General features: G+C 38.8%; 1 protein-coding gene and 1 long non-coding RNA gene across 2 annotated transcripts in view; one reads left to right on the top strand and one right to left on the bottom strand.

Annotated features, from left to right (window-relative positions):
* Window positions 1-16,252, bottom strand: part of LOC148110369 (uncharacterized) — a 117,206-nt gene that overhangs the window by 81,992 nt on the left and 18,962 nt on the right. The window lies entirely within an intron of this gene.
* GPR141 (G protein-coupled receptor 141) overlaps window positions 1-16,252 on the top strand; it is a 39,179-nt gene that overhangs the window by 19,886 nt on the left and 3,041 nt on the right. The window lies entirely within an intron of this gene.

The raw sequence follows: 16,252 nt of genomic DNA, 5'->3' as shown, positions 1-16,252 counted from the left end.
AGAAAATTCTCAAAAGAGTTGAAAGATGACTTAGAACGTAAAGGCCTAGTTAGGAATTTTCTTGGCCATGTGTGATATGTTGCTGAGAGAAATCAGGACACAGGAAAAAATAAGTTTTGTTAGGGACTAGGATGGACAGAAAGATAAGAATAAGTAATAGCCAGGGCTTTAGTAAAAACGTAGCACCCTGAAGAAAAAATATTACCCTATTTCACTGTTTTATTTGGGATTAGTTTCTTAAGGGGATGGTCAAAAAAATAAACATGTGGATGAAAGTATGATTTCTTGTTGGCTGAAAGTGGTAAATTCTGTATTCTTTAGTGAGTTAGTTCTGTTGCTCAGGAAGCCAGTGTACTGCAAATTATATTTCTTTGTTTAAAGGATCCCTTCTTAGGAATATTTTTTCCTTTTTTTTTTTTTTTTTTTTGTTTAGAGAGAGAGCGAGCGAGTGAGCATGAGCAGGGGGTGGAGAGGGGCAGAGGGAGAGGGAGAAAAAGAATCTTAAGCAGACTCCATGTCCAATGTGGAGCCCAAAGCAGGGCTCAATCTCACAATCCTGAGATCATGACCTGAGCCAAAATCAAGAGTTGGACGCTTGACTGACTGAACCACCCAGGCGCCCTAAGAATTTCTATTTCTGAATGAAGTTTCAACTTTACTTATTTGCTTTTATCTCATGTGTTATAAAAGAGGACATAAAGTTGCTGAACTTCAGCTTTGTATCCAAACATTAAAGTGAAGGTCTTCCCTTATAGACTGGAGATCGATAAAGTGCTTCCCACGGGGCCAAGGGTGTTATAAACATTTATTAGAACCTAGCTCTATATAAGGTGCCCCGGAAGATATGTGAAAGGTTCCCTAGCCAGTGAGCCTCAATTTTCCATGATGGGTGTGATTAACAGGGAACAAGGACATGTCGAAACCATAGGGGTGTCTGATTATAGAGGGGCCTTCCTAATTATGTGTCTGACTATGGTTAACAATTACGTCATTTCTTAAACACATAATAACCCTCAGCAGGAAATGTGGCCAGAAAATATAGATTGAGGCCTTGTGAGGATGAGAAGCTGCTTTCAAATCTACGACAAGAAAAGCTATGCTTCTTTCCTCTAGTCTAGAGCACATGGTCTAAAATAGAACCAATAAAAAGAGAAATACAAATATACCTCTGTCACCTTCCTTCCCCCCACATTAGTAGATTGAGGACATCTCTGAACAACCAGGCCGAGATAATTAAAGTCTACACAGAGGTCATCTATTTGCTGATCGATGTATTCAGGCTGTAACGAAGAAGACCGCACTGTTCATTAAACAAACCTTCCCAAGTTTGGTGTCTGTCTTTCCTGGCTCGTGTTATTCTATCCCCGGACATTTCCTGTTTTCTCCTTTTCTTCCATACTCTGTCTACCAAACCCTTCCTATCCTTCAATTCTATTTCAAATGCAGCCTCTCCCGTGAAGCCTTTCTGGGTTTCTCTTTCTCCCAGTTCTGCTTGTTCTCCCACTAGTCTGCTCTCAAGGCACTCTTGCATTCTACCTTCATGTATTTCTACTACATCTATCTGCCTCTTTGAGTAGATGATAAGCTGCTTGGGGGCAGGACAATGTCTTCTCTTATTTGTGCCCCTCATTCATTACTATATAATCTTTACACATCTCTCGGGAAAACATTTACATCTTAAATAAAATTGTTTAAAGGTAATACAGGAAATAGGTCTCTGCTCTCATAGCTTTGCAATGTATTGCTTCCTCTCTTTGGGATGAAATCGATCAATTACATTGAAAGTTGCCATCATTAAAAGCTTTATACCTAATAAGGGAGATGAGAAGCCTTAAATTCAATAAATATTCAACATAATATTTCATGTTTACTACAAACCTACCATCATACTGGTAATGGACTAATAGTCATGGTCACAGCCCTCATGGGAGATTATTGTCTAGTGAGGGAAATGGTCAATCAATGTACAAAATAACAGGCACATTTATAGTTAGACATTGTATTAAATGTTATGAAGAAAGGGAATGGTGATTCAGGATAAAATAGAAGCTTTAGAGAACATGAGGGTTAGAAAGTCATTTCTGCTGATCAGCCTTGATTTGAAATAAATGGAATGATGACAGGCATTCATGGAACTTCTTGAAAAAGCTTCTTATAGGCAAAGGAAACATGATATTTGCCCTAAACAGGAATGAGAGAAGAACTGAGATGAGAACCTCACGTAAGTGTGGGTTCTTCTGAGATAAGAAGAGTGATGGAGAATATAAAAATACTTCAAGGATTTTAAGTTTCACATGCCCACCAACAGTGTGGAATCTGAAGATACAGTATCTCAAGCAGAGCTCAGATTCACAAAACTCTTCTATTTTAGGGTTTCCTGATAGGTTTTGTGGGGGACATTATAAGGGGCATGAAGAGTAAACTTTACTATTTGTAAATGGGGAGTTTTATCAGATGATCTTAACTTTCTCCTATAATCTGGGAAGGCTGTGGTATGCAGCACAATTTGTACTTGAACATGTCCACACAGATGTGGGTGGTTCTGACATTACAGACCCAGAGGTTCTGCCACAATTCAGATTTCCTTCTGGTGATAATGCAAACGCCAAAATTATGGCCACCTGTATTAGTTTCCTAGGGCTGTCATAACAAACTACCATAAACTTGGTGGCTTAATACAACAGAAGTTTATTCCCTCACAGCTTTGGAGACGAGACATCTGAAATCAAGGTGCCAGTAGGGTTACACTTCCTCTGAGGGCTCTAAAGGAGAATCCTTCCTTGCCTCTTTCAGCTTCTTAGTGACTCCAGGCACTCCTTGGCTTATGATTGCATATTGTCAATCTCTGCCTCTGTGTTCACATGGCCTTCTCCTCTTCTCCTGCCTCTCCACTGCATGTCTTTTGTAAGGACAATAGTCATTGGATTTAGGGCCCACATGGATAATCCAGGAAAATCTCTTCTTGAGATCCCCAATTACATCTACAAAGATTCTTTTACCAAATCAAATCACACTCATAGGTTTGGAGGATTAAGACTTGGATATATATCTTTGGGGCCTGGCCACCATTCAACTTCACTACACCATCCCATTCAGAAAATATGGGAAAGACAAGGCATTTCTGCTCTCATTGTACATAGCAGTTGTAGCTATAATAAAAAAATAGAGAACATTAATAGCAATACATGTCATCTGAGATGAAAAAACATTATCCAGGGGAAGATATTTAAGCCAAGTCAATGATACAAGTTTGAGATCTCTAGTGAATGCCACCTTTCCCCCAGGACAGTCTTGGAACTTTAAGGTCTAAGTCCTTTTTGAATATTCTATTTTAAGGCCCTTCAAGACTGAAGTTAATAACCAGCATTATTGTAGGTAGTTCTGTTGTTTGAGCCTAAGGTGGAGCTAAGAGAGGGAGTAAGAGATACCTTCAAAACCCATGACTTTGTTCAATCACAGAATCTCATGATTGGTCATCTTATTTGACCATCAGATTAAGTGATGAATTATCTGTACAACAACCTGCCAAGAAGTTTTCTGATCCATATTTGGATATCCGGTGCCTCTTCCTTCATCCAGCATTGTTAGTAGCATCTTCTATTTTAACATGGGTTTTACCCTCTGCTTAATAGACAAACTAGTCCTTGTCTTCCTGTATAAAGGACCAAAATGCTCCTAATGGCTTAGTTCCTCTCTTCAAAAATACTGAAACTTACCCTTTGCCACATATATCTGAGAGTCATGAGTCACTATTGTAAGAAGGGCCTAAACTGTCTAATCCTTGAGCTCACCTTGGCCATGGTTAGAATGTGCAGTTCAGGGGCAGCTGGATAGCAAACCAAGAACAAAGAAGCTGAGAATTAGATGAGAAACTGAGGAAATTAGTGGCATTTTGTTCTCTGGGGATTTCAGTAGGGTTCTATTTCAGCCTCTGAAAGGAAGAGGTGAGAGCATAAGAGCATAAGGCAAATCTTGAATCCTTCCAGGGATTCCATTAGAAATAAGTCAAGGATGAAGAGAACTAGGAGCAGTCCTTAGAAACAGGGGCCGGCAGGAATAATTGGGGAAGCAGACCCTAGAGAACTTTAGAGTCAGGCTGGAACCAATATCTGAGGAGCTGACTGGTCCTAGGAGGGTCACTGATCAGAAAGCTACAACTAAATAAATGGGAGGGCATGGAGGGAAAGAAAGGAGTGCCCAAACAAGGAGAAGTAGATGGGGTTCGGGGAGGCTCAAGATCTAGGGAGGCTGGGAAGTGAACTAGGAACCAGGCAAAAGAGCAGTCAGAGGCAAAACTGGCATGACTCGAGCCTGGCACTCCTAGGAGAGAGCTGTGCCCCAGCTGTTCAGCTCTTTAACCAGGGATTCCTGGGTACAGGCCAGCAGGCACTTGCAGATACCATCCCCTTGTGCCTATCAATGGGTACAGATGGCCTTTACTGGGCTAGATCTCTCTGGGGATGAGCAGCTGGTCAAGGCCTATCATAACAATCTCTCTCTATGATTTTCAATCTCAAAAAGGGGGGGTGTTAAGGACGCAATAGTTCAAAAAGTGAAAAGGAATTAAACAAGGGGCTCAGGAATCTATCTTTAGGACAAATTAAATTTTGGTAGTTAAATTTTAATGCAGCTTTTTTTCTATTACATTGCAATCTGATGAACTGCTTGTCAAATATCTATTGACATTAGAGAATATTGAGTGGACCTATTTTAATTACTTCTCTAAGTCTCCTGCTAGTATTCAAATTAATTATCTTTAAATACCCTGGTCACGAGACATAAACAAGTACACTGGAGAAACAAGCAGAGATGGAATGTCCACTTTTTGTCCAGGAGGACTTCTGTACTGCTGCAACCCAGTGAAGTGACACTCTACATCTGGGCTTCTGTGCTAGCCACTGTTTTAGCTGAGTGACCATGGGAAAGTTACTTAACTCTCCTGAGTCTCAATTTCCTTCTTTTCTTTCTTTTTTTTTTTAAGATTTATTTATTTGAGAGATAGACAGTGCATGCACAGGGGGAAGGGCAGAGGGAGAGGGAGAGAATGCCCAGGCCAACTTCCTGCTGAGCGCAAAGGCCTAGGCAGGGCTTGATCCCAGGACCCTGAGATAATGACCTGAGCTGAAATCAAGAATCGGCTGCTTAGCCGACTGAGTCACCCCCTGAGCCTCAATCTCTTCACCTGATATTCGGGATAAAAAATACCCATGCCCTAGACTTCTTGGGAGGATTATAAGCAATGTATGTGAAATTTCCATCATAGTGCCAAGAACAGAGGCAAGGCAGCTATCACTACCAACAAATTGTGTTCAATAGACACGCCCACTGTTGATAAGAAAGCATAAATTCAGAGGTACCTGGGACTGAAGAAGGGAGGAGGGTGAGCCTTGGCTAATTTTTGGCTATTGTCTGGCTAATTTCTCAGCAGCTTTGACTTGAGGAAAGTCTTTTTTTTTTTTTCTTTAGGGAAGTCTTTCTGCTCTGAGTGAACTTGTATTTCCTATTTACCTTGAAGCTATGGTGCCCTCCTACCACAGATGGTGGTTAATTCTCAAATGAAATGCCATCTTTCCCTTAATAAAGAGGCTCAACATTCTCTAAAGTAATTTTCCAGTCCTCCTCAGGTGTTCTATTGGCCATTAGCACCTTGACTCACTGGCAGATTATATTGGGCTCCAAGGCAGAGGTCAATGATTTTTCCAGAGCTGTATTTAGATGGGAAGGGAAATCACAATTTGAACAGGAGAACTTTTAGAACCTTTGAAAGTTCTGGCAGTTTTCTTTCATTGTTGGCTTTGCTCACTGAGGGCTGAGAGTATACTGTTGGTTCAGACTTCATAGCACATTTTAATACCTACAGACTTATAGATGTGTGCAAAGCTCTCTCTAGGAATGGAAAGACCTCACAGAGTGCTCCTTATTTGGGGAGAAAACATGTGGTAAACAGTGCGCTAAGGTGGCTTATGAAGCAGTGTAACTTTCACTCTGTACAAACACAAAGCCTCTGAGTTTCAACCTCATGGGGCTCTGACATCAGCTCTCACTTCCCTTATGGGTAAGCAGAAGTTGTAAAGTCAACAGTGTTTAACAACTCAATTAACTGGAGAAATCATAGCTCAAACCCAGAACATTATTGTTGGTTGGGATTGATATTTTTGATCAGTGAGGCTGTAGACCTAACTTTATTTGACATTGCCTAAGCAAGCATTTTTTACAATTTTAGTTGAAGACCCAGGAGATTCCTTTCAAACTTCAGAAATAGGAGAGCAAAGGATGAGGACTGTGAGAGACTGCAAACACACACAAAAAATGCAGGGCGATTTTTAAATATTTACTTAGGCATATCATTCTGTCAAATGGATTTCTGTAGAGTTGACATTTATGTTTTGTTGTTTTCCATATTGCTTCTGGTATTTTAGACAGATTTGTTTTTTTTAAGCTACCCTGAGGTGATCCCTAATGTGGAGCTGTCATTCCAGAGTCTTTTCTCAAAATATTTTGGATAAAATGCTGCTTGATTTTCCCAGAGTGATTAAAGTGAATGTTCCTATTTTTTTTTCAGTAAACGTAACAAAATATAATCTGTTCTAAGGATGTCTCACAGGCAGGGAAAGCCGTTTGTCCACCAACAACCTTTTCTCATTGTTTTGCCTCTTCTAGTTGGGCTGGATATTCATCCTGGCTCCTAACTGATATCCCTGAAGAGGGATTCTTGGGGGTGCCTAAAGCAAGGAACTGCCACTCAGAAGCTGTCTTTCATCTCTCTGGGTCTCTGGAGTCTTTCTTAGTGGTCACATGTTATGAAAACAATTCTGCACTGGAACAGGAGACTGGAGGCTTAGATGGTGACTACTTGTTAGGAAACAAAGGTGCCTGTGTGGGCTGCAGTGTATTCCTCGGTTTAAATGGTGTGCTGGATACCATGATCTCTAGGTTTCATTCTAATGCTAAGATTTTGTGATGTTGTCGTCTGATCCCTGGCACAGGTGTTCCTCTGGTCCTGGTGGCACAGTGGTGAATTACACATCATTTATGGATCCTTCATTTCTGGGGGCAAGGATGGGTATGAAACATAAGGAAAAACTGAGTGATCAGCACTATGAAGACAATGACTGGGATAGAACTTGTTTTCTCATATTGAATGAATCTGCCCACAGTCCCAACTGTTCAGAATGCAGTAGGAGGAAATGAATCCAGGGATGGAGTGGGAAGCAAAGAAGAATGAAGTGTAAGGTCAAAGGGACCAGGCCTTTTATCATGGGCTTGGCCAGGTCACCCACTGGCACCGTGGCCACTGAGCTATCTGTCTAAACCAGGACCTGTGAGTTACAATTCTTTCCTCTGCTCCCAACAGGAAAGCAGTCTGTTGCTTAGTACCATTGATTCTGTCTTAATTCTTTGCCTTGTCAATAATGATTCTCTCTTTCCTCCTCACTACCAAAGGCTCAGTTCAGATAGCATCTCTTTCTAAATAACGGGTTTATTGAGATATGATCCCTATACCATAAAATTCACTATCTTAAAGTGTACAGTTCAGTGGGTTTTAGTATGTTCAGAGACACATACAATTCCTCTTTGTATTAATCGGAGAAACACTATAGTGTATATTGATTATGATTTCAGATGTGTCTGGACTTACTGTTTTCTTTTTAAATTTATCTATTTACCTGGTTTGTTTTTATTTTTTCCTCCCTTCCTTTGCTTAGATTTATTGGCTTTACTGTATTTCATTTTCTCTTCTTATAATTTGTAAGCCATACCAACTGCTATTCAGCAAGTGACCATTCTTAATTTTCAGCAAGAGTTGAACTCACATTTTTTGGTTTCTCTACAGTTAAATACTACCTTTAATCTCCTCCCCAATAAAACAAGAATCTTAACATACGACTTCTCCCTTTTGTTTTCACCACCCCCACCATGCTGAAACCATTTTAGTTAGTTTCGTATGGTCAGTAATGTAGATTTAATTGTGTTTCACTTATATTTTGGTTCACTACTGTATTTTTGGGATCTGGTACATCCTTTTCAATTTTGCTGGAATATACATTAATAAGTCAGGAAGGATCTGAGAGAGGTAAACTTTGAGTGTTCGGGTATCAGAAAATGCTTTTCTTCTTCTCTTTCTCTTGAATGGAGGTTTGGTTGAAAGCAGAACTCTAAATTTGAAATCATCTTTCAAAACCATTCAGATTTTTTCCCTAGCATTTAATATGTCAAATGCCTAATGCTGGTTTGTTTCTAATTCTTTTACAGATTGTGCTCGAGTTGTTTTTACTCTATGGGAACATTTAAAGTGTTTGTTTCATTCATTCAACAACTATTTATTAAGAAGCTAATATGTGCAAAGCACTGTTCCAGATGCTAGAGGTCAAAAACTAAATAAAACAGAATTTCTTGTCCTCAAGGAGCTTGAATTCTAGTGGAGGGAATGAGAATTCAAACAAAGAGACAAAATATATGATGCATCAGTGGTAAATGCGGTAGGATTTACATGGGAATAATAAAGTCGGAAAAGGAGATGAGGTGTGCTGGGTGGAAGTGGAGCGCTGACATTTTAAATATGAAAGCCAGGAAATGAATTACTGAGAGAATCCCTTACAGGAAGGGATTCTCTACTGTCTTTGGCCAGAGACATGAAGGGGGTAAAGGAGAGATCAAGCAATGCAGATATCTCAGAGAAGAACACCCCTGAAGAGAAAACGTCATGTGCAAAGGCCCTGAGGTGGGAACATGCCATGGATGTTTGAAGAAAAACAAGTAGTTAAACTATGTTTAGTTAAAATATACCAATGAAAGTGATGGTTGTAGGAGATAAGATCAAAGAGAGAGAATGTGGGGGAGTCAGGCTTAAATTCTGTGGGACCTAATAGACCACTTTCCAAATTTTGATTTGACTCTGAGTAAAATAAGAAGACATTAGAAAACTGTGATAAGAGGAATGACACTGAAAGAGCACTCTGGTTGCTGAATTGATAATAGACAGTAGGGGAGACAAGAGTCAAAGAAGGGAAAATTCATGGGTTTGTCTGATATTCCCAGGGAAAGATGATGTGACTTGAATCACAGTTGTAGCAGTGTAAGCAAAGAGTAGACATATTCTGATTTTTCATAATTTTTTAACTTAGAAATAATTTTTTTAAGATTTTATTTTTAAGTAATCTGTACACCCAACATGGGGCTTGAACTCACAACCCCCAAGATCAAGACTTGAATGAGCCAGCTAGGTGCTTCTAACTTAAAAATGTTTATTTATACTTACGAAATCATAAGAATGGTACAAAGGACTCAAATATACTCTTCATCGGGATTCCCCATTTTAATACTTATCACATTTGCTTTTCACTTTATATATATGGATGTATGAATATGTGCTGCGTGTGTGTGAATATATATTATGATTTTTTGATCCATCTGAGAGTACACTGAAGACATGATGCCTTTAGGGTATACAGTGTATACTTCCTAATAACATGACATTTTTTAATATAAAGACAGACAATGCTCAAAGTCAGGAAAATAACACTAATGCAATTCTATTACTTAATCTATAGAATTTGTTCACGTTCTGCCAATTGTCTCAGTTATGTCCTTTATAGAAAAAACTCTGGCTCAGTGGATTATTTTGGAGGAGAAAGGATAGGAATTGGCTAAGAAGTTGGGGTGAATTTGGGGAGAAAAAGAGGAATCAAGGATGACTCTAAGGTTTTTCAATCAAGCACCTGGAGAATGGAGTTTCTATTACCTGAGCCTGGGAGGATATTGGGAGGAACAATTTATGTGTATGTTTGGGAGCTGGCGAGAAAAAGAACAGGAGTTCAGCTTTAGATGTACTAAATTTGAGATGTTTGTTAGACATCCAAGTGGGTATGAGTTCATCTTTTGTGATCTGAAATCCCATCCTGATGTGTCCAAATGTGAGTCTTTTCTATTAATTCAGCTCAGCACTGGGTGAGATCCTTCACATAAAAATTTTATTTTTTTTATGTGTAAGGAATGTTCTTTGATTATTTATTTGAGTATTTCATTCCATTCTGTGGTTTCCAGATGTTGCTGGAACTTCTAGATATGTCCTAGGTGTTTCTTAGAGTTTCTTTTAAATCTTCTATTTCTTGGGGTTTTTTTTTGTTGTTGTTGTTCCATCTGTGAGAATCCTTCTGAACATTCTTTCAAGCTCACTAATTGTGTTGGTTCTGTACATCTCTTATTCAATAACAACTATAGTTAAATTTCTCATCATTCACTTCTCTTTGACAGTATCAATTACATTTAAAGTTACTTTTACCTCTTTTCTCTTTTAGAAAACTAACTAGTCTCTTAGTTCTTTTGCCTGAGGGATTTGATGTCTTTTTAATGTGGCATTTATTCTCTTAAAATATTCAGTGATTATTCCTGTTCTTTTATCATTGATTTGATATGAGGATGTCATCATTTGTTAATGGACATACTTGAAACACAAAAAAATCCCTTCCAACCCCAGAGTCTTCAATTTTGTTTAGTCTGGGGGCAAATTTCCCTAAGTGGTACCAACTTGCACTGATCCTTATGATATTTAAACTTGATCAGTATAATAGCCTTCTAATGGTGTCACTCTTTTTGTCTTGCCCTCCTCTAATCTTTTCTCTAATAAAACAAAAAAACAGCTTTTGGAATTGAAATGCTAAATGGCATTTTATATTTTAAAATTTGCATCTCTCATAATTTTCAGGATAAAATAAGAAACCCTCAGAGTGGCAACATGCTATGTATTTGGCAAGCTTCATCTACATCTACAGATATTCACCTGTGTTCTACTCACTTACCTAATGTTCCAGGTACATCAAACTATAGGTAATTCTCTGAACATGCATCCATGCTTTTTCTCAGACTCTTGTCTATAGCTGGAGTACTCTATCTCTTCCTCTCTGCATCTGGAACTTCAGAGCATCCTTTAAGATCCAGAACCTGTCATGTATCTGTACCCAAGAATTACTCTATTGCCACTACATTCTGATGCTTTCACTCTCCACTGTCTGTTAAGTTACTTACCCTCCTTTCTGAATTCTTGTGGCATTTTTTTATGTACCGGTAGGTGTTGTAAATAATTTATGTACCTCTTCCTCCCCTATCAGATAGAAAGAGATTTAAATGCAGGGACATGTTTTGTTCATCTCAGAATCTTCACTATGCACTATACAAAAGACACAATGACATGACTTGTTTATTAAATGAAACGAAAAATCCCAAGTTGCTTGTAGCTGCTTTTCTGTTTAGAAAGAAGGGGGTCTGGGACCTAAGATCTAATGAGGACATGGACTACTTACTGCCATTTTGTAGGACTTTACAAATTTTTTAGGATTTGCACTTTGTAGACTGGTCTCTGATGTTGGTTCTATCATGGATTCCTTATTAAACAACTACAGAAGCCACTTCCATGTCTCACTTCTGATATTAAGGCAGTCCTTGGGTCATGGGCAATGACCACCGAGGCCCACGCAAGTTTGTGGGCAAAGCACTGGCAAAGGACTACTGGATATTTACCCCAAAGATACAGACGTAGTGAAGTGAAGGGCCATATGCACCCCAATGTTCATAGCAGCATTGTCCACAATAGCTAAATTGTGGAAGGAGCCAAGATGCCCTTCAACAGATGACTGGATTAAGAAGATGTGGTCCATATATACAATGGAATATTACTCAGCCATCAAAAAGAACAATTTCTCAACATTTGCTGCAACATGGTCGGGACTGGAGGAGATAATGCTAAGCAAAATAAGTCAAGCAGAGAAAGACAATTATAATATGGTTTCACTCATTTATGGAACATAAGAAGTAGGAAGATCGGTAGGAGAAGAAAGGGAAGAAGAAAGGGGGGGTAAAGAGAAGGGGGAATGAACCATGAGAGACTATGGACTCTGGGAAACAAACTGAGGGGTTCAGAGGGGAGGGGTGTGGGGGAATGGGATAGGCCGGTGATGGGTATTAAGGAGGGCATGTATTGCATGGTGCACTGGGTGTTATACGCAAGTAATGAATCATGGAACTTTACATCAAAAACTAGGGATGGTGACTAACATAATAAAAAAGTATTATAAAAAAAAAAAGCACTGGCAAAGGAACTTCCAAGAAATAGCCCCCAGCCAAACCACAGGCTAAGCTGAGGAGCTCTACAGTACGTAGACTGAGGTCAGAACAGAATGATGAAGAAATCATTCAGACAGGACAGGGGAATCCTGGTGCTCTAGTGACAGAGAGGCTAAATATAGAATTACGAAAGCCAGTGGAAAGGATCTAGCATGGCCTGCTAAGAAGTTCACACATCTCCAAGAGACAATGGGAGGTCAGGGGAAGTTTTTTAAGAAGAAATATAAAATCATTTATCATAGAATTTGGACTTCAGCCTCAGTGTCTAGCTGTGCATTTGGGGTCTACAAAGGGTCTACAGAGAGAAGAAACTGGAGGTTTGAAAGATAACATTGTAGGAAAGGCATGAAGGTCTGTAAGTCTAGGGCATAGGATGAGGGTGAAGAAATGGGAGGGGGAAGGTGGGCATAACAGAAGGTATGCCTTGAAACATAAGTTGGGGTCAGATTGAAAAGGGCTTATAAGACATGGTAGGTGCCAAAGGAACCAAAGAAGGATTTTAAGCAGGGGAGTGAATGAGGGCAGAGGGAAACTGAATTTGAGGCCAGGCTTCTTGCTGAGTTTCAGGGGTCAGTCACAGATGAAGAAGAAATCCCTGCCAAGGCAAGGAGGTTCATGGAGAAACAGGGAGATAGCTGCACTCCCTTAGGAGAGTTTGCTCTGGGTCTGTAGTTTATTTCTGGGATCTTGACATCAGTTACTGGATTAGATCCAAATGGGGCTCTAACAAGAATATGTTTAATAAAGTCAAGGCAGTTTTTCACCATTACTTCACCCATTCAATTATCAACTTGTGCCTACTATTAAAAAATATTTGGGGCACCTGGTTAGCTTGGTCAGTTAAGCATCTGACTCTTGATTTCAGCTCAGGTCATGATCTCAGGGTTGTGATATCGAGCCCCGCATTGGCATGGAGCCTGCTTAAGAGTCTCTCTCTCTTCATCTCCCTCTGCCCCTCCCCTCATCCCCACGCACATGTACGCATATGCACGCTCACTCTCTTTCTCTCAAAAAAACCTATGTTATTTCTGAAAGAAATCCAATGTCAAAAACTGGTACACAAATGACAAATAAAGAATTAAAATGGGAATTAATAGAGCAGTGAAGGAAGGAATGAGGCACTTAAGTAGAAAAGCATTTTGAGAAAGCAGCTGAGAATGTCTAAAGGAACCAGGGAGGACTCCTGAAGGAGATGGAATTTGAGTTTAGATCTCAAGGATACACAAAGGGGATTGAATAGGATAGAATATTTTGGGAAGAGGAAAAACAATGAAGGTATATGGATGAGACATCTAAATAGCATCAGCAAATAAATGTTGCAGATGTTGTTTAGAGAACTTTCTTGGCTCCTTATACTAGTAATGGATCATCTCCATGGAAGTGAAACTATCCCTTACCTTCTTTCAGGTCTCAAAGAGATCAGCTATACTATTTGCAAACAGTTCATCTTATAATAAATAATTGACTGGGTAAATAAAGACATTTGTACCATTTCCAGGTATATAGACTTTGAAACCAGGAAAATATATATACCCTATGATCCATCAAACCCATACCTAGGTAAATTCCCAACAGAATGCATACTTATTTTTACAAAAGATTTATAAGAATATTCAGAGTAGCATTATTTATAATGGCCTTAGAACTGAAAATAATACTATTATCAAATAGAATGGATAAATTGTGATATATTCATACAATATACCACAATAAGAATGAACTAATTAAAACCACACACATGAATCAATCGCATAGCATAATGTTAAGTGAATGAAGCTAGATACACACAAAGAAAGGACATTAAACTCTTGTAAAATTCAAAGTTGACAAACCTACTCTATAGTGTTATTTGTCAGGATAGAGATTACCTTTGGTGAGGATATGTTTATTTTGTTAAAATTCATTAAGCTATATACTTACAGCTGAGCACTCTACTACATATGTATGTTAGTTTTCAGTAACAATATTTACATTAATTTAAAAAATTCATTAGTTTCTGTGGATAAAAGAAAGACACAAATCTTCCCTGGTCAGTCTTGTTTGGAAGGTGGAAGGGTAACTGAGAATTATGGTCTATGTGATAAATGTCATAAAGGGAGTAAGCATGGGGCAAGAGAGGAATGATCCACAACCTAAATTGAGAGTGGAGATTACGAAAGGCTTCCTGAAGGAAATGATGCCTCAGTAGATTCTTGAAGGAGAAATAGGAATTAACCAAGTATGTTAGGGTTGTTAATTGCAGATAACAAAACCTGCTTTAGCTGATTTAAGCAGAAGGTGTCTATAATCTGTAATACCTTACAAAGTATCTTGGAATGTCTGGAACCAGGCTTGGTTGTTACAGAGAGATCATGGCAGTTTATAAGAAAGGAAGAGGATTTGAGACAGATGACAGACGACTGATTATACTTTCTTCTTTCAGAAGTCAGTCCAGATTCTAGTTCAATAGCTGAAGAAAAGGATGGACAGAACTTAATGATGGCACATTCACCCCTGATTCAGATATAAACACAATACAATTACATGTTTACTTGAAGGAACTACTTTTCAAAGGGAAAAATAAAAGACAAATGAAGAGATTACACATCACATAGAACAGGTATAACACGAAGCAATCTTTTAAGTGCATCACATGGAAATTCTATTCCATGCCCGCAAAAGCAGAGCTTCCCTGTGGTCAGGTTATTATTATTGTTTTTTCTTAAATTAGTTTTATTGAGAAATATGTTATATGCAAGAAAATTCACCAATTTTAAATGTACAATTTGGTAAGCTTTGACAAATAACTAGAATTGTAACCAACGCGATATAAAAGAGTCCCTCCTTCCATAAATTCTCCTATACCCCTTTGAAGTCAACCCCTTTCCCTGAAATGTAGGCCCTGGGTTATATTGATTTTCTGTCTCATTAATTTTGATTTTCTAGAAAGGAAATTATATAATATGTAGCCTTTTGTGGCTGGCATCTTTTATTTAGTACCATGTTTTTAAACTTTAAAAATCATCAACCTTGTAAAGAGCCTTTTTAACCATTTGTTCCCTGATTGTTTCTCCCCTCCTTATGAAATTTTAATACCACAGTTATACTCTATGTCTGTTTATGTACTTAGGTATGTTTATGTTTTATACATAGAAAGTAAGGTTTTTTTCACACCTCCAGAACACACTTTTGAGAATACATGATTTACATGTATGCAAGTACAATGCTTTTCTGATTCATCAGTGGTTCATTTTTGTTGCTGGGTAATTTTGATTATATCAAGAGACATTCATGAAGCAAGTAAAACTAACTGCAAATATGTTACAAAAGTACTAAGAGTATAATTCAAGTATAGTTCTTCCTCAAATTTGATCCTGTCTCCCTGTTGTCGGTAAACAGATTTCTAATCACACAATTGTGCCACACCACTGGCTGGCACAGCGGTTAAGCGTCTGCCTTCGGCTCAGGGCATGATCCCGGCGTTATGAGATCGAGCCCCACATCAGGCTCCTCTGCTATGAGCCTGCTTCTTCCTCTCCCACTCCCCCTGCTTGTGTTCCTTCTCTCGCTGGCTGTCTCTATCTCTGTCAAATAAATAAATAAAATCTTAAAAAAAAAAAGAAATCTAGGAGTGACTGAAGTATCTTCTTTCCCTTCATTTCCCCATATACATTCCATTTTTTAAAAAAAGATTTTATTAGAGAGAGAGAGGGAGCATGAGCGGGGGGTGGTGTGGGGCAGAGGGACAAGCAGACTCCCCACACTGAGCATGGAGCCTGATTCGGGGTTCGATGTGGGGCTAGATGTGGGGCTCTATCGCAGGACCCTGAGATCACGACCCCAGCCGAACAAAGTAAGACACTCAACCAACTGAGCCACCTAGGTGCCCCCCCTCTAGATTATTTCTTGAATCTGGTCTCAAGGGATCAGATTTTGCCATGACTCAGAACATTCTAGACACGGAAGGATTTTTTAATCTTAAAAGAAATAGGAAGCCACTGAAGGGATTTAAATAAGAAAATGAAAAGACTTGATCAGTGTAATTAACAGAGCATTAATTTTTCACTTAATAAATAATAAATTAGAATGTGTATAATGAGTTAGAAGGGACCAAGACTATTTAGAGAAAGGATCTTTCCAGAGGAAAAATGAT

The sequence above is a fragment of the Ursus americanus genome, chromosome 3 (assembly GCF_024610735.1).
Source record: "Ursus americanus isolate L20-20 chromosome 3, mUrsAme1.1.p, whole genome shotgun sequence".
Classification (NCBI taxonomy): domain Eukaryota; kingdom Metazoa; phylum Chordata; class Mammalia; order Carnivora; family Ursidae; genus Ursus; species Ursus americanus.
Note: the sequence above shows the minus strand (reverse complement) of the source record. Positions and strands in the feature narration are given on the sequence as shown.